Here is a 26,709-nt window from a genome sequence, read left to right on the forward strand (position 1 = left end):
ATACTTGATGGTTAAGATATCTTATCAGTGCTAGATAAGGTATTCAATTAACAGGCAAACTTGGTTTTACCATGTCACAGCAAACAGGCCTATGACTCAACTTCACTTTACAAAAAATAAAAACTATTAGTCTGGAAGGTTGCTTCTTATTATCTCATTTAGAGCCTGTTACTTAAAAAGATATTAATGTTGTGGAATACATTTAAACTGTTTGCATAATAAAAATGTTTATAGGTTGTAATGTCTATGCAATTTTCTTGATCAAAGCTTAATTTAATACTTAAAAATCAACTTGTTTTTTTCTTAACCTCTTCAACGCTGTCAAATCGTTGACCTTTCATGCCTCTTTTCATGTGTGGAAATGTGTGTGTGGAAACTGTTACCTATTATTCCAGTACTTTCAGGATAGAGAAGACTCACTTATCCAACATCCAAACAACACTTTTGAAAGACTTTACATTAAAAACTTATTTAAATTATAGTTGCAACCAACTTTCCACACAAGCAAACCAGCAGACGATATGAGAAGTATATAGACGTATAAGAGAATAGTAAGAGGGTCGTTGAGGCAACGACCTATTTTAAACTGTTCAGAGGTTCTTTTAGTCGGGGGCAGCTCTTTTACTCTACGAATCGTTGTCTCAACGACCCTATTTTTATATTTGCAAGTGCAAAAGACCTGTCACCTTTTAGTATACTAGGGTCTATATGTCAACTGCATGCAGCCGGACAATGTGGCGAGATGTTGCCGCGCACCAGTCGTACGGCAATGAATGTTGCGCTCGTATTGATGTAGCGTACATTATTCTCTTGCCACTATAAATTTACAAATGTAATAATTTGTTTTGTATAAACCCCTTTTAGCGGATACAGATATACTTTATAAGCAGTAATGATAACACATTACCAAGTAAGACTGATAAAAATGGAATACAAATAAATATTAAAAATGGAAATTGTAACGATAAATAGCAATTCTAAATATCAAGAATATAGCTCAAATTAATAATAGTAGTTAAAAATTACATATAATTTTGAAAGTAATAAGTAATTTAGCTTATATACAATGAATTATTAAAACGTAAATGTTTATAATTTAAAACTTACATTTTTACGAATTAGTTTGATTCTCTATATAAACTATACAATTCATGTCAAATAAATATTATCGTTTTATAAAATTAGTTTCTTTGTAATATTTAAATGAATAAATAGAATTTTAGTGCTGTTCACAGCAAAATTGTTCTTTTATGTTTCGTTCACACTCCTCGTCTAACTTCAATATGTTATTAACTCTATCTATATCTCTTAATTTATTAATAATTTACTTTGTGGATTGAATAAAGTTGATACTTGAAGTTTAATAAATGCTTCTAATACCTGCACGGAATATTGATATATACATGTTCATACACATTTATGCTTATATTAATAGTGTTTGGGGTGAAAAAGAAGTCATGGAGAGTTTTTTTAGTGGATTAACTTCAAGATTTAATATATTAAGATATAATCGTATCTAGTAGTCTAAGGAGAATCTTAACTGTAAGAATAGGTTAAGTGGCTACCATCATTTAACCATTCTTCATTGTAGAAAATGAATTAAATGAGGAGAATTACATTTCGACTATGCCGACAAAACGTGTCGCCATACATCTTTTAAAAAGGAGAATTGAAAATAATCCCTATAAAGTTATATACTAAATTTATGAGAATGTACTAAAAATGAATTATGGAAGCTAAAAATATGTTAAAAGTTACGTCATAAAACTTCTTTTTCCATTTCAAACCACCATATAGAAATCATGTGGTACAAAATTTTATTATAATTTTAAAATTCCCCTTCTAGCATTTTGTCATTCTTCTTTGCTAGTTTGTGATTCTAGCATTAGCTCATAAAATTATGATTCGATGTAACCCCTGGGGTTTATTATTTGGTTTGTCAGTTTATAGTTAAATTAAAAGATATAAATACTAAATACTATTTATAATTTTCAAATCACCAGAGATCTAACCATATACTTAGTCTAAAGGAACAAATCATTAAAGAATTACGACATGTTATATATTAACGTTCCAGCTTTAATCAAGGGCTCTGTACTACAAGAGTCCACTACAAAAGGGCTATGGACTTAGACCTCAGTATTCTACCCATTGACCTAAAATTATTTATTAACAATTCATTAATATTGGAATCTTTGAAACTATTCAAGCAAGCGAAATTTCAGTTATTTAAATAGTGCAAATATAAATGTTTCACTTCCGACTTAAAAATTCTAAAAAATCTTTACTGCCATATTTAATTAGCTGAAAATGGATTTATAGTGGAATTTTCTTTAATAACCACCATTTATGTCGGAAATGCCTGCTTTGTCATTAAAAAGGATGTCTCCATGACGCATCTGTCATGCGAGCAAAATTGCGTGTGAATCTAAGGGTATCAATGAGGGTAGCTAGTGTTACATGCATCCAATTGTTCTCATATTTTAATAACAGCCACTAAACGTAAAATTGTTAAAAGATAACTAGCATAAATAACAAATAAAATATATTAATTGACAACAACAATTAACATTGAGTATTGTTACAATTGTATCACTTAAGTTATTGAAAAATGAAGTAATAAGTATTGAGCCTTTTTAACCGTTACATACATGCGGTTATTTTAGTAGTTGGGCAGTGACAACACGTTTGGGTGTGTATAATATTTAGTAATACAAATAAAGCAAATTTCACTCTCATCAAGTGCGAAGTAGACAAATGTCTGGCTATATCTCGCCCATACCCGTATTCGACCAGCTTCCCGACGTTAATATTAATTTTAGAAGTACGATTTTCAATCAATATTTTTCTAATTACATTCTCTTTAAATTAGATTATGTTACTTCCCTATACACTCGTCAGTTCCATACACAATCGCCAAAATGTTACAGTTTGTACGTTTAAAAGTTATAATTTTATGTTTTGTACTTTATTTATTTTATTTTTTACGAATTGAAAAACACTACATATATACAGCATGTTTATTATATTTTATGAAAATGTTTTAAATATAACTAAACCTATAGTATTATGTAAAGAAAAGAATATAGAAAATGGCTAGAAAACGAAAATATCCCCCAATAACATAAAATTTAAAATTATTACCTTTAACAGTTAACTTACCCTCTGCAGTTCCCTCGACAATAGTAAAAAAGTTGGCTAAGTAGATAAACATTTCAAATATTTTTGTTTTAATGTTGCAATGTTAAAGGCGTTTTAACAAATAACTTTTCCTTTCTTAAAAAGTTTACTGTTAATAACTATATAAACTGATTATGTCAGATGGTATATATAAATTATTTGTATTTTAATATTTAATCGAAAATAACATGTTTGTTTATGAAAAAGCTCAAACTAATAGCTAGTTTGTGAAAATGCTTATGTCTGCAGTTTGGAAAAAACTTGGAAAAGTATTTATGTGTTATCGGATAATGTTTCGCTATTTAGAGTTGGATCCCCACCCCCCCCCCCCCCCACCCCCCCCCCCCCCCACCCCCCCCCCCCCCCACCCCCCCCCCCCCCCACCCCCCCCCCCCCCCACCCCCCCCCCCCCCCAATTTTGATCGTACTACATCATTGCTGTGAACATTTTTACTGCTATGAACCGATTTAATCAGCTTTATAGTTTATTACGAAACACTGCCATAGGCCAACCTAATCTGCCTTGCGATGGGATGAGCTTTTCTCAGGGACTCAGACCAAGAAGCATCACAAGCCATTTAGACTGGCTTTTTGTATGTTTACCATTCTAAACAGTTCATTTGTGTAAAATTAACAAATTGAATGCACGTAAGTGGGGTAGAACAACAAAAAATATTAAGTGCGCCATTACACGCCAGCTGTATGGCCAATTCACCTGATTAACATTGTGAATATGCGTAAAATGAATTTTTCAGTGTATTTACTGTATAACCTGAGATCTGTTTTAGGGTAGGGTACGATAAGCGGACCCGGTTTTTTATATTGAAATTGACAACCGATATTACTTAATCATAACCATCGATACTAATTAATCATTTTGAATAATCTATATCAACAGCTGTAAATACTTTCAAATAATACACGTAAGTTAAGGTAATATTTCAATTTTACATAAGTAACATTTGATTATTAAAAATGACAGCCAATTTTAGAAAACTACACAACATTGCTTTGAAAGATGATGTTTTCCGTGGCTTCAACATGGACTCGTACCGAAAAACCCATTATGTGAAATTTGTGGGAAAGAAACAAATGTAACTGTGAGAGGAGCAAATATGGTCGTCTTCAGATTTCCTAATTTTGGTTATAATAATTTGTTTGATTACTGTTAATATTAAATTCACATTTTAATTTAAAACATATGTTTGTTCTTGGGGACTATAGATACTTTTTATATCGATTGATAGTCTAGGATTTGAGATGCGAATATCAGGTATCGATGATTACATTCTTCGATTTAAAAAAACTGGGTCCGCTTATCGTACCCTACCGCTGTTTTATCTATATACTTTTGATTACATTGTGATGTCAAAAATAGAATTACGCTGTAATTTAAAAATTTTAATTAAAGTATACTTTCCTGTCTGTCACATGTGTAAGTCATTGTTTATAAACTGTGTTATAAAATTAAATCTAATTTTGAACACTGACTTTATACAAGATATGAATTTAAATGTGTGTTATTGTGACCCAATAGTAAGAAATTACCTCTGTTTTGCAAAGAATGAAGTTTGTCATATTTTGTTCTTTATATATATTTATATACTTATTTATACTTATTTTACTTATATATTACTTATTATGAATATTACATCCAAAAATTATTGTATAATCATAAAATTACATGCACATATATAAAAATTTTAGTTAACATGTGATAAAAATTATATGCACTATTTTATTACATTTTTAGCTTTTTAGATTAAAGAAACTTTTTTAATCGTTTTGATTCTGTAAACATGAATATAATTTAAAAGCAAGAATCAAACTAAAGCCTACATGGGTGGTTCTCTAGAAAGTGAAACTGACATTGTGTTTTTGAAAATAATATTGTAGTAGGCCTATATAGGAAGAGTGTATTTTGTCAGTAAAATACATAAATTTAATGTTTATGATAAAAAGTATATATTTTTCTGTTATTTTGAAATAAATGCTTGTGAATTTAACATATATTGTGAAATCATTGACCCAGAAAATTACCCAAAGTAATCCTGGAACTGGTGGTCATTGTTTTCTGACACTGCAGGCCATTTTTTGGGTGTTTTGTACCCATACTTTAAACATTTTATAGAAATATACATTTTTACTGTAACCTATAGCCTATGTGTAAGACATAATTGAAGTGATTATTTTCTTTTGGCGGACTATGGATGTTTGTTTTGCATGGACAGAAACTTTCATTTCACATAATGCTTGTTTGCTCTGTAGCCGCTAGGGGTAGGACGGCCATTTTGATATCTATCACACAAGGCGTTTCTCTGTTCAGTATCTATCCAGGCATGCTGGTGAAAGGTTACTGTTGCTCCTTATTGAAGTGACCAATTTTTTTTTGTGGGCTCTGGATTGGTTTGAATAAATCTACCAACTACTAATTTATTTATTAATGAATCCAACATAAAATTGATTAACTTACAGCATCATTTAATAGCAGTATTTAAAGATCATCGGTTTTTAAATTGAATATCAGCATGGTAAATATTAATTCCTATTCCAGTTCATTACTAGTTTTGTCCTGAAGAGATTTTAAAAAGATTTAAAATAAATTGATTAGATATTTTATAGCTAACAAGATGTCATGTAATTTAATCGTGGAAGAAAATTAGTAATTCTGTTGATTAAAATTATAACCTTTACTCATTTACATTGGGCCTTACCTCATGTACATTCACTTAAAAAATAGATTACGTAAAAAAAGATTTTAATAGACCTACAAATTTTGCTGATAAAACGTCGAAACCATTAATTGAATTTTTAAAAGATAAATTAAATTTAACAATGTCAAACTATAAAAACATAAGTACGAAATATGGAAAAACTATAGATGCTATGTTTTTCAATACAAGGTATTTAGCAAGATTTTATTCCAGAATTTTTATTTCTTATTTCAGTTATTCATAATAACCCATAATTTCTTTTTTATAATATAATGACAATGTAAATGAAGTAATTATTTCGGAAATACAAGATTGTAGTGAAAATGATATTGACCAAATGAGAGAAACTAACACAAATGATAATAAAGAAAATGTATAAATATTTAACGGAGTGACTACTTACTTTAATATGTAGAAGTCAGTGATCATTGTAATATATGAAATGTAAAAAATATTACAAAAATATGCATAAATTAATAGAAAATATAACACTTTTTATGTTAAAGAATTGAGTGTCTCGTATTATTCTAGAATATAAAAATAACTAATAATTAGCTAACTTACTTTTTCCGAATATATATTCTCAGCCTGTTGTATGAAGTAGTCACTTCTGTTAGTCAGTCCCGCAACTGCCTTTCCACTTTTTTTTAAGTTGTGGACAGCACCTGGTAAAATGTTATAATATAATAAATAAATATTAGAATCTGAGATAGCCAATTTATCTTGAAGAAAAATAAAAAAAAAAAAATGTTAAAACCACAAATAGTACTCGAATTGGTAAATTTATTATTCTATGGGTATGGTTATTTTAAAAATTTATGAAAATTATAATTCTTACACTAAATGTTACTAATATATACAAACATTTAGATAATTATATGCACTACAATAAAAAACATAAATTTATAACCAATTTCTACATTTTTTAATTTTTGACAAGTGCAATATTATTATTTTTTTTACATATGTGCCCTCTAATATTGGCAGTGACCATCGATTACAGCTTGTTTCTTAAGTGCTAGCTAGACCAAAATCTACAATTAGTTTAATTTATATATAACGTTTTTGCCTCCAAATTTTAATACTGATTGAGATTGATTGCGTCAAGAATTCTAGATATTTTTATTTTGTAGTTGATTGGAGCTCAAATACAGGTATCTTACATCAAGTCATGCGATTACATATGTGAGCTGTTATTAAGTTTGATCTTAATGTGTTGCAGTTCCGGAATCAGTATGACAGTGATGTCACCGTATGGAGTCCACAAGGACGTCTTCACCAGGTGGAGTATGCCATGGAGGCTGTCAAGCTGGGTTCTGCGACTGTTGGTTTGAAGAGTAAAACTCATGCTGTAATAATTGCATTGAAGAGAGCCACCTCTGAACTCTCAGCACATCAGAAGAAAATAATCCCTATTGACAATCACATAGGCATCAGCATCGCTGGGCTAACTGCCGATGCCCGAGTTTTGAGGTAAGATAGAAGTTTGTCTTATCTTGCTTTTGAATTGAGCTCTGTTTAAGTTTACTCAAGTAAGTATTAAACAAAACGTGGGTTCAGTAGAGAATGGGGTTTAAAAACACTATATGAATTTTTATGTGGTTTTCATACTTATTAACCTTCTCACAAGTGTATATGATGTACTTATACCATGCATTATGATGGCCTCTGACAAGAGCGTATCAGATCGATAAGAGATCAGTAGTGAGGACAGTATGCCAAACTGTAACATGTATAATAAACCTATGCAACTGAATTTTAAAGGATCCAATAGAATGTAACAAAACCCTTTCCAACCTGTCCATCAAATACTCCACCACATGATAACATTTCTTATGATTGTACTTAGTTCGTTAACAAATTTGCTTATTCTACGATTTTCTCATTGCTTTTATAGTTAAATCATCAAAACGTAATTAATGTAAAAATGTTTAGAGTTTTATTTTTACCTTTGAATTTTAACCGTGTAATCAATAGAGGTCTTCTTTTGACTAAGAGGAACCTAATATGTAAAAGTTGAAAATCTCTACAATCTACGTATCAAGAGTTACTGCACAGACATATAGGCAGACAGAGACACAATGTAAAGAATCGTCTGTCATGCGCCTAATAACCTGTCACTATATAGAAATAAAATTCGCACAACACTATCGGAATAACTGAACAATTTCAAAGATACTTCACTAATATATCAGTAAACATTAATAGCTTATAACTATTACCATGCTAACTCGTTTAGTTATCCTCTCGCATGCTCTTCAAAGGTTTAAGAATGTAATATTGTTATATGTTAACGTAATGAATAAAGTGGATAAGTGAAATCAAAATATTTGTGAAATATCATGCAAGTGTAATTTTGTTTTGTGCTAAAAACAATACATTTAATCAGTATTTAAACATATTAATTTTTGTTGAGTGTTTGTTATCTAAATACAGAACAAATGACCTACTGAATAGCCGAACATATTCAAATTTATAGAAATATTCAAACAGTATATTAGCATTATTTTATTGGTAGTGAACTATTACATGACTAGTTCATAGTATTTATTATTCTGTCAAGTTTCTGTTTCTGTATCATGTCCACAAATGATTGGAAGGTAAAGAAATGGCTTAGTAGAACCAAATGTATGAGCCAGCTTAGTGATTCCCAAATGTATATTTGAGATTTTTTGTCTAATCAACACAAATTGGTTAATGTCGTAACTAAACAGATTGTAGTGTCTCCTCTGTCAAGTTATAGTGACTTTGAAATACAAGTCAAGCCAATTTATTTTACACACGTGGTAAGTGTATTGTCATAAATAAAAAAAAAAAGGAAAACTATTTACTCCATTTACAGTCGAATAAGTAATTATAAGTAATAAAGATATACTGCAACAAACTTATTTCCAAACCTACCTAGGCAACAGATTGTTACAACTGTGTTTTCTAATAGAACCATAGATTGGTTCTCCTTTATATCTACAATGATCATCTGTATAAAATAAAGAAGGTATTCTTTATCTATTAATCTGGAAGAAACAATGCTTGGATGGGCTTAACAAAAATTTAGAGATTGATTAAGTTAAATCTGGAAGTACATTCAAGGCTAAATGGTCAAAGTACAATGGGTATTAAGTGGAGTTTAGTAATATTTTGATACAGGTTTCTATTTATCCCTCAAAGATAGCACAATGTAACTTGATAATACATTTAAAGTTTTGTTTATTGTAAAAAAATATTACAAAAAAAAAACAAATCAAGGTAATCCTTTGTTGATTTAGATCATACATTTTTTGTGTAATAATAAATAAATAAATAATAAATCTTTATTGTCACAAACATTTCACAATATAGCACAGCTATAAAACAGATGACAGTCAAATATAAGCTACACTACTCGTGTGTCTTGGATGAGTAAATGCAAACAACAAAACATACAATACAATAAATAAAACACAAATAATAACAATAAAGTAGGGTATTAATTAACTTATCATTGGAAAGCAATTATTTCAACTTATAGACCTACTTAAAAATATAAAAATCAACACTAACAAACAGTTATACAGTGCTTAAATTTAAAGAAAAACTTAATTTAAAAACTCACATTATAATGCTTTTTTAAGTAACAACTCCTTAATGTTATCTCGAAATGTGCTTGAATACATTAATTCTTTAAACCTTAAAGGTAATTTATTGAAAAGTTTTTTCCCATGTAGGATGGTGTCTTTTCCACCACTCTCAGATGATGTCTGGGATATTGAAAATTTGTTTTATACCTAGTATTATGATTGTGTTTATGGTTTTCATTACAAAGGTTGTCGTAATTAGACTGCACTGTTAATGGGGTTTTGAAAATTATTAGGCTTGTTACAGTTAAAATTTAATATTTATATATATTAAAGATAATATATTTGACACTTCATTACTCTGTAAACTATCCACAAAACTTTGTTGATCAAGAAACAACTGACAATACCGAGGTATAATTTATCATTGATCGTTGTGTGGTATGATATTGCAGAGTATATATTCAACATACAATATTCAATTGAGTTTGGGAGCTTCACGAGAGGGATCACCGTGAATGAATCTACCCACCGATTAGTAAAAATATCTAGAACAGTCTAGGACATTAATGTGGAGCATCTAAATCCTGTTACATGGCTATAGATGTAACAAAAATACAAAAATAGCCTTTAAACAAAGGACATGGCTATAACTCTCCCTCGTTGCTCAATCCCATGGTATGCTGTAGATCTTCAGTGCTATTGGTGAAAAATGTCTCGGTGCCATTCGTAGAAATACACCTCAAAAATTTATTAACATTATTTCTACCAATGGCAACTTCTAAGATAAAAGTAAACATATTTTGATGGAAGGGTCACTTGCCTTTACTTCAAAAGGGCATTAATGGTAAAATAAACCCTTCTTATGATTAGATGAGCATAATGATTCATACTTTTTGGTGTAATACAAATTCTCTTTTGAGGTTTGGTATTTTCTATTGGACTATTAATTCCAATAGTGATGTCTGCAATGTTTCTATCTGACAGAGAGAGACTTCTGTTTTTAAGGTCTAATATTGATAGCAATGTTGTACTGTTGGTAGCCGCTACATGCGTACAGAGTGTCTCAACTACAAGTACAGTCATGATGACCTGATGCCAGTCTCCCGCCTGCTGTCGATCGTTGGTAACAAGATGCAAGTCTGCACACAACGCTATGACCGACGCCCCTTCGGAGTGGGACTCCTCGTAGCTGGCTTCGACGTGAGTTCAAAGTTTTAACCTTCTCAGCTATCTGTTCCTTTAATTTACAATCCTTTTTAATAGTTCTACAATGCAATAACTTAGTCACTTGATATTCTCGTGGAAAGTCATTGAGATGCTGAAGTCTTATCTCAGTAAAAGAATTAAAACTGTAGTTTTGTTTTCTGGGCGTCCAATATTTTGGTTCTTTCTATTCTGAATATGACATTGTTAACCCTCTCTTGCTCGCAAGGCATGAATCGGCACGGCCACCACATAGCCACTGCAGCTTAAACGGGACAGATCGGCACGCACTGCTTTATCTACTAGAGCCGATAAATGCTGCTCTCGAGTAGCAATATGTTGTACTACTACGGGTTGTTTGCTGTCAGGAGAGCATTCACTTTACGTTTACAGTAGATTTATTCCATTATTTTGCTATTTGTATTAGTTGTGCGGAAACAATGGCGGGTTGTAGTCGTACACTTCTTGACAGTGAAATCGATCTCGTTATTAGTAGTGATTGCGACGATTCAAGTGAGTGTAGTGATGTACCAGAGCCTTGTGAAATGGTTGGTGGCATTGAGAATGTAGTTCGGAGTGATCACAGTGGCAGTGACGGCGAGCCAGACAATGACCTTCACCAAGTAACTGCGCAACAAACAACCCCGCACCACCGGCGCTCAGCTGTCCGTGTGCCCCCTCCCTGGTCTCGTACAGTCAACTTCATTGAACCAATATATAGTAAAATAATTAATATATATAATTATAGTTAATTACAATGACAGAACGTGTGTAAGTTGAGGCGCTGAGTATTTTTATCGAGCGCGACCGGCAGAGCGAATTAATTGAGGTTAGAAGCACCGTGAGCACCTGGAAACAATGCGAGCGGGTGAGGGTTAACATGAAATTTGCTGGATAAACTTAAGTGCATTACATGTAATGAAAACGTAAATTTAGAGTTTTGAAAATCATATAGCATACTGTAGTAATTATAATTCTTTATTGAGAAAGATAGTTTAATATCTCAAACATCAAATTGCATACAAAATATTATAATTTATATTATATTATAAGAATGAGTGTTGATAGCTTAAAAAGAACAGGCTCACATTTGTCAGATTAGAACATTGTTCCTTTTCATTCATAGTATGAAAATTACATTAAAATAACACATATAAAAATGGACATTTGGGGCCTTGGGAATCTTGTCAAGCTCAAAGAGATTCAATTGTACTTCAGCTTAAATTTTCAATTTTTGTTGCTCCCTAAACCTGATACAATTTGTTAATGTTCCAAGCCTCACATACAGCATATAGGATAAGTATACTGGAGCAGAGTTCCACATATTGTTGAATAGTTCAAGTTTATTCTGGAGCCAGAGTTTCATCTGGAGCCAGTCTCCGCCAGCCAGGTGTTGAGGTGTGTCGGGGAGATGCGTGGCGGTTCGGCCCCCGGCATGGATGCTTTTCCGGCCGCTATTCTCAAAAATTGTATTGAGTATTTACTTTTACCCTTGACCCACATCATTAATCAAAGTCTAACTTCTGGAATCTTTCCAGATCAGTTCAGGGTTGCAAAGGTCATTCCAATATTCAAAGCAAACAGTAAAACCGATTTAAACAATTATAGGCCGATCTCATTACTTAGTGTACTATCTAAAGTATTGGAGAAGTGTGTTTAAATAATCAATTGCAATCGTATTTGGAACTTAATAATATTTTATCAGAAAACCAATTTGGATTTAGAAGTGGAAAAAATACGACAGACGCTCTTTTCCTGCTAAACAAAGTGATCATGGAGTCAATCAATGCTAATGAAAAAAGTGTTAGTTATTTTTATTGACTTGGCGAAAGCCTTTGACTCAATTGATAGACAAATCCTATTTTCAAAAATTAGAATGTGTTGGAGTGAGGGGTGTGGCCTTGAACTGGTTTAAGAGTTATTTGAGTGATAGGAAACAAGTAGTATCAATTAATAATCAAACTAGTGATGTCCTCAGTGTAGAGTATGGTGTAGTTCAAGGCAGTACACTCGGACCTTTACTATTCTTAATATATATAAATAATATTTGACAAACTGAATTTAACAGGAAGACTTTTTCTATTTGCAGATGACACGGCAATAATATTAAAAGGTAGGAACTGGAATGAAGTGTATCAAATTGCATCAAGGGAAATAACATTAATACATAAATGGTTTAATGATAATGTGCTAACCATGAACGTAGGCAAAACTAAATGTTTGCCAATTGCCCTTCGTGCCGCGGGTGGGCCCGCCCGCTGATCTCAGATTGATGCTCCACTCTTGTGGTAACGCAGTAAATCAGTGCTGTTCCTGTAACGTCATTGAAAGGGTAGACCAGTATAAGTATTTGGGGAGTAATTTTGGATTCGAAATTGAAATTTGACAACCACATCGAGAAAATTTAAGAACAAACAACCTTAGAAAATTAATATATGTTTTTTTATCAGCTGAATCGGATACTAAATTGTGATGAAATCAAGCGTGTATATTTTGCTTATGCGCAATCTATCCTGTTGTATGGAATAGTTGCTTGGGGAGGCGCTCGTAAAAACATAATTTACCCTCTTTACATTTTACAAAAATCAGTAATAAAAAGCCGGGTTTAAAAAACCGAAACGCTACCCCTCAAATCAGCTTTTTCAGGAAACAAAAATACTTACAGTAAGGCAGCTGTATATAAAATCGGTTTTGGTCTACACCTTCAACGCATCGTGACTCAGTGATAACTGAGGTTACACACCAACATTTCACCAGGACATGCACAACATGTTGGTATGCAGGTCCCCAGAGTAGTAACATCTGCTAATTGCACAAATTTCTTTCTATGTCGCAAATTTTCTCTACAGAACAATAACCTGCCCATGTAAGGGATCTGCAGGTTTCACTTAGTTTATACAAAAAAACTGATCAACCGCCTGGTGGTGGAGGTGGGGGCTGACTACGCGGGAGCTGCTAATCTGCCCTGAGTATACATGAATATGTCAAATTGCTGACTGACACCATCTACACAAGCACTGTGTCTGAGCTGGTCTTCCCTCGTCCATGCGTGTATTGAAATATTAAAGTTCTAAATTTTTTGCAAAGCACTCAATTTTTTAATTTTAATTGAATTTATTTTAAATTGAACTTTTTATCCTATTTTAAATTAATTGAAGTAGAGGGTTTTTATTATTAGTTCATACTTTGTTTTTTATGTTTTAATTCATTAATTGTTTTAATGATTACTTTTTTCGTTAAATATTTTTTCATAAAAGTAAATGGTTAAAAACATCTTTGAACCTACATGAGGAAGAAAAGTATTTCTGTAGTGCTAGTCAAATACGGTGGTTGATGCATTAAGTGTAGTTACAACTATTCTGTAGCAGTCTTAGTTTGCACTTATTTTTATTAACGTAAACTGTACATATATTTCTAAATTTATTTAGTTCTTTAGTGTAATGTGTTTCTTTTTTATGTTTCTTTCTGTTTTTTTATATATTACGTAGTAAGCGCACAGTTTTTTTTAATGGAACTCAAGAGCCACGCACAGGATTCGTCCCATGTGGCTCTTTATTCATTTTGTAATGTGTGATTGATTAACAAATAAAGCCTTTCTGATTTCTGATTTCTGATTTTTTATTACTGTAATAAAGTATTTCAGCTCACTATGTTAAAAGAACTTACCATTGAAACAAGAGGAAAACATGAGATCCAGTTATCTATCATATTACAGCGGTTTCAAGCATTATTTCGTTATATATAGTTCAAGAAATAATATCACTATGATAATAGAAATATAATTAAACTTTTTATATGGAATAACTTAACCCTTACACCTTAAGGTTGTTTAGATGGTACTCTTGAATAAAATGCGTGAGCTAATAGAGTTATAAATATTTTAACAAATATATTAGGATTTTAATTTTTTTTACCATATTGGTATTGGATTTTAATTGCTTCCAATACCAAAAAAACCTAAGCAGATATCTCAATTACTAGTGGAATAATTGATATTTTACTAAACCTTTTGCAAGTTGTCAATTTTGGCCTTGGCGGTTTTGACAACTAGCGGACGTAATGGCGGCGGCAGTTTTTGAATAACGCACTACAAAATGCGCGCGTCGGTTTCCGATGCGAATCGGCGAAATTACTCTGGTGGTCAAAGGGTTAAACATATTATTAAATAATAATAGGTCTGCAGCTTAAGAGAAAGCAGGCAATTCACACTCATTTGTTGTCATCGGTACTAGCCATCTATTGAACATATAATGCCACCCTCTGTGACCATGTTAAATAGTAAAATAGATTTGTTTAGTTTTTAATCTCTTAGCACATGTAAATAGCATCAGTTCGGGTATGGTACATTATGAGAAATATGCTGTTTTGACAGGACCAAGGACCTCACATCTACCAGACATGTCCCTCAGCAAACTTCTACGACTGTAAAGCTATGGCTATAGGATCTCGGTCCCAGAGTGCCCGTACCTACTTGGAGAAGAACCTGGACAAGTTTCCCAGCTGTGATGTGGAGGAGCTGCTGAAACATGGGCTGCGCGCTCTGCGAGACACCTTGCCCAACGAGATTGACCTCAACTCTAAGGTTAGAGTGATTCAGCTACAGTTACTATAGATGAGTCGCTTTGAAAGTGACCTGTTAAGTGAACAGTGCGAGGGGGAGGAGTGAGAGAGAGAGATGTGGAGAGGGAGACTCACTTCCCCCTCCACATTTCTTACTAACCACTCTTCAGTCACCACAATACCACTCGTAGGGTATGTGGTACATAACAACTGTTTTACAAAGCCAGTAATAATAACAACAGCTGTTAACAATAAACATTCGCTTAAATACTTCTTAATTATATTAACATATTAAATAGACTATTCTTATAATAAATAATAATATTTGTTATTCCATAACAACGAGAATAACAAAACATAGCGTGATGCTCCAAAACACCAACGCACTCGGTTCCCACTTGTCTTGTAAAGGAAATAGATCCAGTACTGAAAGAGCGGGTGGCAGTAGCTCCACTCGACCCTCCCCCCTTGCTCTCCCTCCCCCCTTATGCGCAAGAAATCTTCACGCAGGTCGCTTCCAAAGCGGCTCATCAATAGTGCAGTTTCATAATGTTAAATGAAATGCCTTCTTACCTTATTAAGGGGGTTCGGTAGGGCCCTATCCTTACAATGCTATATTCCTATATTTTATGTACCTTCTTCTCAGGAACAACTGGTTCGATTACAGTAAAATTTTTATGTGTTATTTTTTAGGTCCTTATCATGAAATAGAGCGCAAAACATTTTGGTTTTTAAGAAAATTTCATTAAAAAAGAATTTTTTAAAAAATACATGTTTTTTTTGAAAAAATTTTATGTTATTTATTTTTTTGCGTAATTATTAAAGATTTTTTTTTACAATGTTACGCGCTTAAAAATGTGTATATTGGTGGCATGTACAAGTGGTTTTTTTTTTCATAATGATCCATCTAATACTTCCTGAGATAAAGGTACATAAGTAAGAAAAAAATTAAATTCCGGGAAATCAACGTTAAAGTTAAAATATACATTTGGTCTTACTTGGTAATATGTAAACTGAAGTTAATGGCATCCTGCTCCATAACTGGGATCATCAGGATCCTCCAAATCTTCCCATTCATCTTCCAACTTCCTTTTAGCACTTTCACGGGATTGTCTGCTTCTTTTTTGCAACTTCCGAGATCATGCGCTGAGCCTTTTTTAGCCGGGATATATCTTTATTTTTCATAGCATCACAAAAATTCTGCCCAACAATCAATCCCCAGTTTCTTAAATACCATACACCTTGCTATGTTTCCTTTATTAAAAGTATTGATGGCATCATATACACCTAAGTGAAGTGTGTGAATGCTTACAAAACACGGTTTTTCGGTAGGCGAGTCCAAATTATTTGGTTCACAGACTCATTGGGATTCTGTGATTTACCATGTAAGCACTTTTTTAGAAGGTCAGGAGCACTAAGATCTTTGAAAATAGGTTTTAGCCTCTCCATTATGGCAAGTGGTAGGTGAAAAAATGTTTTTCATGATCATATTTTTTCATTTTGGACCAATGATTTTTGATATTTACACCAACTATCACTTCCTTTCGGGCAAAGTCCATGTTGAGGATTAGAGTTACTTGATAGTAAATGGTAGTATTCTGCCCATATATCTTGCTTCATGTCATTCAAATTACCTATATTTCTGCGTATGGCTAATCCGTAGTATTTCTGAATTGATAATATAGCAGCAATCTGTTAGTCGGTTGGTTGCGACCGCCTAAGGTTTTTTTCCATCAAATTTGTTTTTGCCTTACCTTCTTTTAGTTTTAATGTCCTTAGGCGTGTGCCCATACGCTTTTGGACATGTCCAATGCACTCTAATTTTGTAACTGGACAGTCATTACCATAAGGCATGCTTTCTAATACACTAGCAAACCCTTTAGAGTCGCCGTCTCCAAGATATTCAATATAGCGAACATCATAAGTTGGAACGGACCGTTTTGAAATATTTTACAGGCTCCTACCACTTCCATACCCCCACTTACTCCTTGGTAATTAGCACTGCTGCAATTATCATCATGATGGCCAGTAAACTTGCCTCTACAACGACAGTACTTAGACAGTATGACGGCATCTACAACTTTACCAGTATCAACACTTGTAGCAGTTACAACGCCATTTTGAGATGTATGTCCACGCTTTTTGCCAAGTGCCGTCGATGGCAATACACAAATCCCTATTTCCATCATTTATTTTCACTGCTTCTTCTACAGCCTCTTTCATAAATGAAAAACATATATCCTCAGCTGTAGACCCTAGAACTCTAATGTATTCACTAAACTTTGTAGGAGGTTTAGGCAAGTTTAGCACGCCGCAAAGAGTTTTCACAAGCGACCTGGCCCCTTCCAATAGTACGCATACCGTACACTAACCTAACATTTAGGTCATACATTTTATTGTGTGATGGGTTATCAGGTAAAGTACAGCAATTTTCATATGAAGCTAATGTCTTTGTACTACAACCTGAACATGTAAAATCACCTGAAAAGAAAAGTCAACACGCCTACCGACTTTGAAATCAATTGCTACATGGCAATGTTTACAAACTGCCTATATTAGAAATTATTTTCAACAAACTATTCAAATCAACTATTTCATAGGCTAGACTAGGCTCACCATCAACAATAGATTGGTAGTTATTGGAAATATTTCCTAGTTTTTGCTTTTGAAGCACTAACTGGTTCATCTAGACTAGTCATATCTTCCAAAACATCAGCATTAGGACTATGCCTAATTTCAGTTTCTACTGTCTTCTTACAAAATACTCGTTTCCTTTTCTTGAAAACACTAGTACTCCTAGGCATTTTGAATAATATATTCTTCTAAAACACTAGACACAACACTTTAGAAAAATAATTGTAATGTGTATTTTACTTTTGAGTTTTCACAATAAAGAATTAAACTCATGAATGTAAACAAACAATGTTTTCTTACTTCTCTTGTCTGCTGTTTATTGGCACAATACTTCAGGTTAGCCAACCATTGAAAGAAAAACAACTGTTTCTGGATGCTAGTTATTATAACAAATAAATAATAGTATTGTCGTTACCATAGATACAATTCTGGTAAAAATTGCAGCTGTGCAGACAATATGTTGTATATTTTTTTTTAAATACTTCCCGTTGGTCAGAATTAAATAATTTTTATGTCAAAATATTCAGAAAACAACACAGAAAAATAAATTGAAATAAAAAAAAAATGTGTAATTTTTTAATTTTTAACCTACCGAATTCCCTTAAGTGAAGTAGGTCTGTAGCCATACATTTGAGGCTCCGCTTTTAACATGGACCTTAAGTTTTAAAATATCAATAGAAACTCATTTCAAAAACTTAGATCATAGTGTCTCAAAGGTACATAATTATTTAAAATATGGTTATTTGTTAACCCTTTAACTGCTGTGTTATCATGTGCCAAACAACTGCCAGGATATAAATAGCGGATATTTATAACCCAGTTATACTGAAGTATAAGAGGCTATAAATTTAAAAAGTAAAGTTTTAGCCTTTTTTTTAGTTTAATTGTTTTATAACACCATAGTGACAGTACATGAAATCACAAGTTGCCAATTCTGACTACCTGTCATAACCTTAGCCTAACCCTGAACACTTCCCCAAATCTCATGCAAACTCCCCTAGTAATTAAAAATATAATTACATTCCTTAGCTGGATATTTTCATCCTTTTGCCAGGCTTAGTGGATACTTGCATATCATGTTGTGGCTGTAGTGTGACCACTGAGGTCTAGAAACAGATAATATTAAGAAAGAAGAACAAAGCAACTAATGATATAATATAAACTTGGAAGAAGCCATGGACGAACAGTGGTCTGCATTCAAAGAATGAGATGGAGAATACGTTAGTGAAAGCTGGAGCTATATCGCAACTCGTAGACCCGGAGCCCTATTGTGGTTTGGCTAAGTATTATGTTAAGAACATCATCATAAATTGTGAAGGAAACAGGATGTTTCCCGACATTTGCCATCGTTCAGTGAAACAAGAAATCAGTAACACTACGTTTCGAGATCTGAAGTTGACAAACAACATGGTGGTTAGTTCTTTACCTGAAGAAGAGATCAGATTGCAGATCTCGAAACGTAGTGTTACTGATTTCTTGTTTCACTGAACGATGGCAAATTTCCGGAAAAATCCTGTTTCCTTCACAATGCTTCCATCATAAAAAATAACCTTCAAATTGAATCATAAATTAGATAGCTGAGGAGACTTCTCTTTAATGGTGGGGAGCGGGGTCTCCCAGGTGTGAAGCGAGGGACTCCAAATCGATAGACAGCAAAGCTATTCTTGGATTCGGCAGACTAGACATCAGATTGTTCTTTAGTATGATGACTGAAAATTTCCCATTTAATCATCACCTGTTTAAGATGGGTATCTCTGAGTTCCTGCTTCTGTTGCTTCTGCAGGGAGATACCTGCACAGGACATTTCTATTTCTAAAACCTGCTTAGGTGGGATTTTTAGCTCCTAGGAATGTCTTGAGGTTTATCAAGAGGGTCAAGATGAACTGGGTTGTCTAGATTTCAGAGTTAAGTCACAGTAAGTCCTCAGGTTTATTTACTCACGGTATACACAACAAAATGTTTACAATCAGGTCACCTCATAAGGTAAAAGTGAGGTTACAACCTGTGTTCATTACACAAACAGAAATAGAATCAGCTGATTACTTAGACCATCTCATTAAATACCGTCATATCGTATTATATTGGGTCTGAAATAAATAAATAAAAGACCAACTGCGATATAGTCTACTACTGCTACTTGAAAGTGTTTCTAATTTATTCTGCTAGATCACATAAGTATTCAGGCGAGAGATTATTCATCACGAAACATTATTGTGAAAACTGTTTAGCACCATAGCATTTCCCACATGGCTATGGGATTACTGCGGACGGTATGTAGGGCGTTCCAGAATTTGTTTTAGGATTACTAGTCGAAGGGTTAAAAGTAAAGTGACTTCCACTACTAGGATTAAGAGGGTCTGTTTCCCAATTGCAAAATTTTCATTATTTATTTTTTACAGCATCTTTTACTGTGCATTATAACTATTAAAAGCTTATAATTACATTAGTTATGGACCGATTATTATAATGTAGGTATCAAAATCTCATACGTCAATGAAATATGTTGTAGTACACCAGCCGTGCAGTGCTCTTGTTTCGTCCGCTAGTGGAACTACAGCTGAACGGGCAGTGCCAGTATTTCATCCAGATAGAGTTAACTGGTTTATGAAATAAAAAATACTGAAATACACATATTTATTGACAGTAAACTAAGCATTTCTGATTAACACTCGGATGGGTGCCGGGTCATGAAGGAATTCATGGAAACGAAAAGCGGACATCCTCGCCAAAAAGGGAACAGAATCCATATTGGTGGGGCCTGAGCCAGGTTGTGGAATATCCTTCTCCAGCATTAAAGCTCTGGTTAAAGATTGGGAAAAGAGGACAAGATACAAGAATTGGAGCAGAGCCTCGGGTTTAAGAATATCCAAAATGTTTATCTCTCCTTATGCAAAAGGGTGGACAGCTCTCCTAGACCAGAATAAGGAGGATATAAGACTGATATTAGGAATGTTGACAGGACATGGCCCTCTGAGGAAGCACCTTTTGAAGGTAGGCCTTAGTAGGAGCAGCGAATGTAGACTCTGTGGAGAGGAGGAGGAGTCAGCAGAGCACATTTGGTTGGATTGTCCTGCCATCGTAGAGACTAGGAAAAGATACTTGGGAGCATATCTCCTCAGCCCCAAGGACATCAGAGAACAGGAGCCCTTAAATCTGATTGGTTTTTGCAAAAGCCTCGGTTTTTGAGGGCACAAATAAAAGTAAGGGAGGCGCAAAGGTCCTTTTAGGACTAAGTGCGGGGACAAAGTGTCCTCTTCCCTCAGAAGGAAAAAAAAAAAAAAAAAAAAAAAATTTCTGATTCTTGCTTATATTGTAGTTTTTGTTTTTCTTGGGACACAGGACAAATTCCCAAAATGTTACAGGAGAGTTTGTCAATGTATATATATATATATATATATATATATATATATATATATATATATATATATATATATGAAAATTTGAACTGAGAGAGTGGTTTTGAGTACTGGGGACATGTTCGGTGAAGATATGCAGAAACTTTCTGTTCAGTGTTACCATGAGAACTTCCAATAGCTTGATTTTGTATAAACAAATATATCTAGAATATTAACTAAATGTAATAACCTGTATGGTTATGGTTCCATAGCATTTATTGTTAAATAACTATTAGATTTGGCTACTTTTATATAAGTGGTGTTGATTGTTACAGAATGTAGCTATCGGACTGGTTGGGGAGAAGACTCCTCTGAGAGTATTCGACGAAGATGAGACCGGCCCGGTACTTAGCTCTGATCGAGGGTGAGGAGCGTAGAGGTGCCGGTGGGGCACCCCCTAGTGACGAGCCTCCCACAACTCCACCAGGATCCCCTGATGGGGGGGAAGATTCTCAGGACCCCCAAGTAGCCGTGGCCATGGACACGGAGTAGAGATGGCAATTGTAAACTTCCTGCCATCTCACTGGGAGAGTTCTGCAATTGAATTTAGGCCGTGGTTGCAAACTGTTTTCACAATGATTCTGTTTGTTTGAATGTTTAAGATTTCTTCAAATCATAAAAACAGACTTTTCTAAAAAATTATTGGTTTGCAACCACGGCCTAACAGACCATGGATGCATTAAACTAAGTTATATTATTTTTAAATGCTACAATTAAATACGTTTTTCACACTCATATGTTTTGTTATTTGAAACCCGTATAGAGTTCAATTCTAAAATGTTATCATTCTTTGTTGATTCTAGATCTGTCGCAACACACGTTAATATTATTGTATCCAGATCTTCTGCATCTACATATTATAATGTGTTGATGAAGGGTTTTCTTAGTATTATAAATTTAATGAATAGAAAATGCTCTTAATTTAAAACCAAACAAAAAGGTGCATTCTGTAATATAACATACTTTTACCTGTGTGGATGCTATATAGTGATCCTAGTTTTTGTGAAAAAAAAACAAAGAAATGATTCTTTACATTCTAATTTTACTGTGACACAATAAATAGTTTGCAATACTTTAATTGGTTGATAAACTGAGCTGTTGTGTTTTAATAACACAGCACTGACAACACTGGAATGTAAAATTCTTACTATTCATGCAAATAGAATTTTAATAGCGTAAACAATTGATTTCGTAAACTATGATAAATGTAGACATACTTAAATGTCATTAAACATGAGATGCAATAGGCAAATATAACACGGTTTTACAATAAAAATTTGTTATTGATCATTAAGTCAGAACTTATAAAACAAAAGAATGTTGAGCACATAATTCTCAATCAAACACAAGTTAAATTTGAAATGTTGTCTTATTAAAACTGCAATCTAAAAACTCTAAAAGGGATTATCTAAGAGCCACATATAAATAGAATTCATAAATTTAACATAGCTAATGTGGTGGACAATGGTAGCAGCCTAGTATATAACATTAACACTATAAAAGACAAGGTTTTGCTTAGCCTATGGCATGAAATACTAATTAAAAGACTAAACCTGCTATGATAGTTATGTACATCAGTAGTGAAGACGACCTTTTGCAGGTTATTTTTAACTTGACATACAAATATTCAAAGTCATCATAGTTAAATTCTTTTTCTTTCAAACAGAGGCCTATAATGGTCAGTTAAACCTGAAGAAGTTGATATTCTTATTGCCTTCTTTTGAAGCAATAAACATTTGCGAATGTTGAGTTTAGCTTCATTTCAACTTCTGCTGAATTCTGACACTGTCACAGACTAGACTTAGGAACCCATGTACATCTGAACGGATGAAAAAGTCTGTGACAACAAAGACGTTCAAAGTGAACACTGCATTGCTTCAACGTCAGAGGCACCTAGACCACAAAAGAGGTTTGTCTGGTTTACCCAGAAGAAATGTTCTCATTGTCTCGTCACATTGTTTGAGTACACTACAATGTTTTAGACAGGATTCCAAAGTACAGAAGAGCAACCAAGTTTTCTACATGTAGCTATTGTGGGAAGGGTTGACCAATGTGAATGTTGAGTTTAGTTCCAGTTCACCTTCTCACCATAGCTTTGGTATGTGTTTTAAAACATTGATATGCCAGTACAGAATTTCATATAACGAAGTACAGTTAAAAAGCAATGCCTTAAAAAGTTTGTGGATACAATTTCTCTTCGTCTTATAATCAGGTACACAATTTTGAATTATTTAGAAACATACTCTATATATGTATGGCAAGACAACTTTGGATCAATTAACTTGTACCTAACAATTTTACAGGTTGTAGATTGTATGTATTATTAACATTGATAAAGTAATTGTTAAATATAAATTTCTGAAAGTAGAAGCTTTTTTCTAATTTATTCAGCCTGAATTTATTTGCTGCATACCTCTTAACTGCTTCACTTAAACCTATATTTTTCATGTAATCATACAATTTGCAATAACAATTTGACTAAAAAAAGTGACATCTTCAGCAACCATGATTATAGCAGATACATATATTAGTGAATAGTCATTATTAGGAAGAGGAAGGCCCCAATACAAAGCCTTGTGGGACATCGTATACACCTCTCGTGGAATGGAACACAGATTCATTCGCAAAAATCTTTAGGAAGTGGTTACACAAGTAAGACTCAAAAAGTTTCATTTAAATGCCAGTAACACCATAATGTTGTAACTTTTCTTTAAGTATGTCACGGACGATATAGTCAAAGGCCTTACGTAAGTTACACATCAGAGCCTGTGATAAGTTACTTTAAAAAAAAAATCCTTCAATGATTTGGCTAACAAGTTGACCGACTGGTGTCACTTCTGTCTTACTGACGCAATGTGTAGACTATCAATACTTAAAGACATCAATAAAATATTTGGATAATGTGATCACAAAATAAAATTTATAGCATTGGTTAAGGTTCAAATAAGTATTTTAAAAATACCCCCACTAGACCTACAGTGAGTCACTACATGCCCCTTTTGTGGTTTAAAATATTTCAGATTTTTTAAATATTATAATGCTGGAAATAAGCAACGTTATTTAAAATTCCATTTATGTCAAGAGAAATAATATTTCTCATTACTTATTAATTATTTTACTTAACTAGTTTGCACTTCCTAAGAACAGCAATATGTAATATAACCTTGAAAGTTGCCAACAACAGATTATTTTAAATGCTTAATCTAGGCTTAAAAAAGATTTGGCTTTTTAAATTTTAAAAACATAATATGTACTAAGTTGTAATGTAGGTCATGTGTATGCAATGGTGTTGTGCAATGCAATATTTTTAGGTTGGCTAAATGAACAGTACTGTATTTGTGATTGGTGCCATAGTCATTTAGGTTGGATAAATGAGACAGTACTGTATTTCTGATTGGTGTGCCATACTCCTTTAGGTTGGATAAATGAGACAGTACTGTATTTCTGATTGGTGTGCCATACCCTTTAGTTTGAATATATGAGAGAGTACTATACTAATGATTGTTGCCATAGTCATTTAGGTTGGATTAATGAGACAGTACTGTATTTCTGATTGGTGTGCCATACCCTTTAGTTTGAATATATGAGAGAGTACTATACTAATGATTGTTGCCATGTTGTCATTTAAATTTACATGGTTGTCATTCTCCCATTAGCCAGTCTTCTTTGTTACCCCTTGACCATTTGGCCCGATCAGGATTGAATAAATTATGGAATAAATTATTTATTTATTTATTTATTTCCTTCCAACGGTCAAAAACCAATTTACATTTGTTAACTTATAACAGGATTAAATCATTCTTAAACAAAAGGGCCAAACCAAACATGCAACTGGACTCTAAATCAGATCTAGGCATAATTAACGTATAATTAATTGTAATAAGAGAGTATAAATTATATTAAAAATTAGTAAAAGTATATAATAAATTAGTGATAATATTAACTTCAATACACTACTGTAAGATGTGATACCATATGGAGGAACAAACAGACAAACAATAACAGTGCAAATAAACTATAAAAATTATTAACAACAATGAAAGATAAACTTTAAATGAGTAACAAGAGTAAAAAATATTGACATTAATGACTGATAGTGGTAAATTAAAAAAAAAATTGAAAAAAAACAAAAAATATATAACTTAAATGCATGCACATTATTGTCTAAGACGTGACATATGAATAAATAAAGAGATAAATAGTAACTGTGCAAATAAAACTATATAAAGTAAACAACAATGGGGAAAAATACTGTAAATAAATAACAAGAGTATAATATATAGGTACCAACAGAGAGAAAAAACTATAAAAACAACAAATGCAAGCAATAAGTTAAATGTAAATATATAACCAAGAGGCACAGTCGTAATTATAAATGTGTAACAAAAGATAGCAGAAACAATAACAGAGCAACACAACAAGAATAATGGGGTAAAAGTTCAGACGATATGTAAGTCATGACAGGCCAGTCTCAACTCTCTCTTGAAGGCATCACAGCTCATGTTAAAGAAGTCCAGATGTCTGGGGGAGGTTGTTTGCCAGGCGTTGAAGACGTGGGAAAAGCACTGTGAAACATGTACTGTGTGGTGTAGTGCCGCCTTGCAAACAGCTGGGGGTGACGAAGATGACGTGATGCCCGGAAGTCCAGCAATTCGAGCAGATCAGGTGCATCAATGACAGAGCAGATCAACTTCTTCAAGAAAAGCAGATCATGAAACTATACGTCTTGAATGGAGAGGTTCCAAGTTAAACTGAACTCGAAGGTCATCAGTCGGCACATTACGGTACTCAAAGCCCAGCCGCAGCCCAATCAAACGAATGAAGCGGTTCTGTATGTTCTCAAGCCTATCAATGTGACCAACAAGGTAAGGGTTCCAGACAGTAGAAGAATATTCAAGTATGGGTCGAACAAGGTGAACGTAGAGGATGTTAAGGGCTCGGACTGAGCAGTCCAATCATGATCTGAATCGTGCTTGATCAGGAATTGGAACATTTTCAGATCAGGCCTGGAAGAAATAGAATCCAGTCAAATACAGCTGTTTTTGTAAGGTCTAATAGTCTGCTAACATTTTGTTCTAATCCTGATTAGATGTTGCTATCAGACCTGATCAATATTATGTTCATATCTGCTGTTAGGCTTTAAGACATGGTTATACTGGCACCACTCCTTGGTTTTTACCCCAGAAAGGCAATGTTAAACTTCAAAAACTTTTATGATTCTATTTTTAATCATAAAATTATGTATCATTTTAAAGATGTGATTACCATGTTCACTTCTGTAAAGCACATATGTGTCGTGCAAAGTGAATCCAATGACTACACTAAATGATTCACTTAACCAGTGAACCAGACACCCAAATATGACTCCCACAGATCTAAGTTAAAAAATTTTAAAAATTGATTTTTTAAAACATTGAATTTACATAAAACTCAATGAGTTTTATGTAAATTCAAATACAAATAATT

General features: G+C 33.2%; 1 pseudogene; it reads left to right on the top strand.

The window, feature by feature from the left end:
• The first annotated feature begins 7,114 nt into the window (after positions 1-7,114).
• Positions 7,115-21,978, top strand: LOC124357781 (annotated as a pseudogene).
• Positions 21,979-26,709: the final 4,731 nt, after the last annotated feature.

The sequence above is a fragment of the Homalodisca vitripennis genome, chromosome 3 (assembly GCF_021130785.1).
Source record: "Homalodisca vitripennis isolate AUS2020 chromosome 3, UT_GWSS_2.1, whole genome shotgun sequence".
NCBI lineage: Eukaryota > Metazoa > Arthropoda > Insecta > Hemiptera > Cicadellidae > Homalodisca > Homalodisca vitripennis.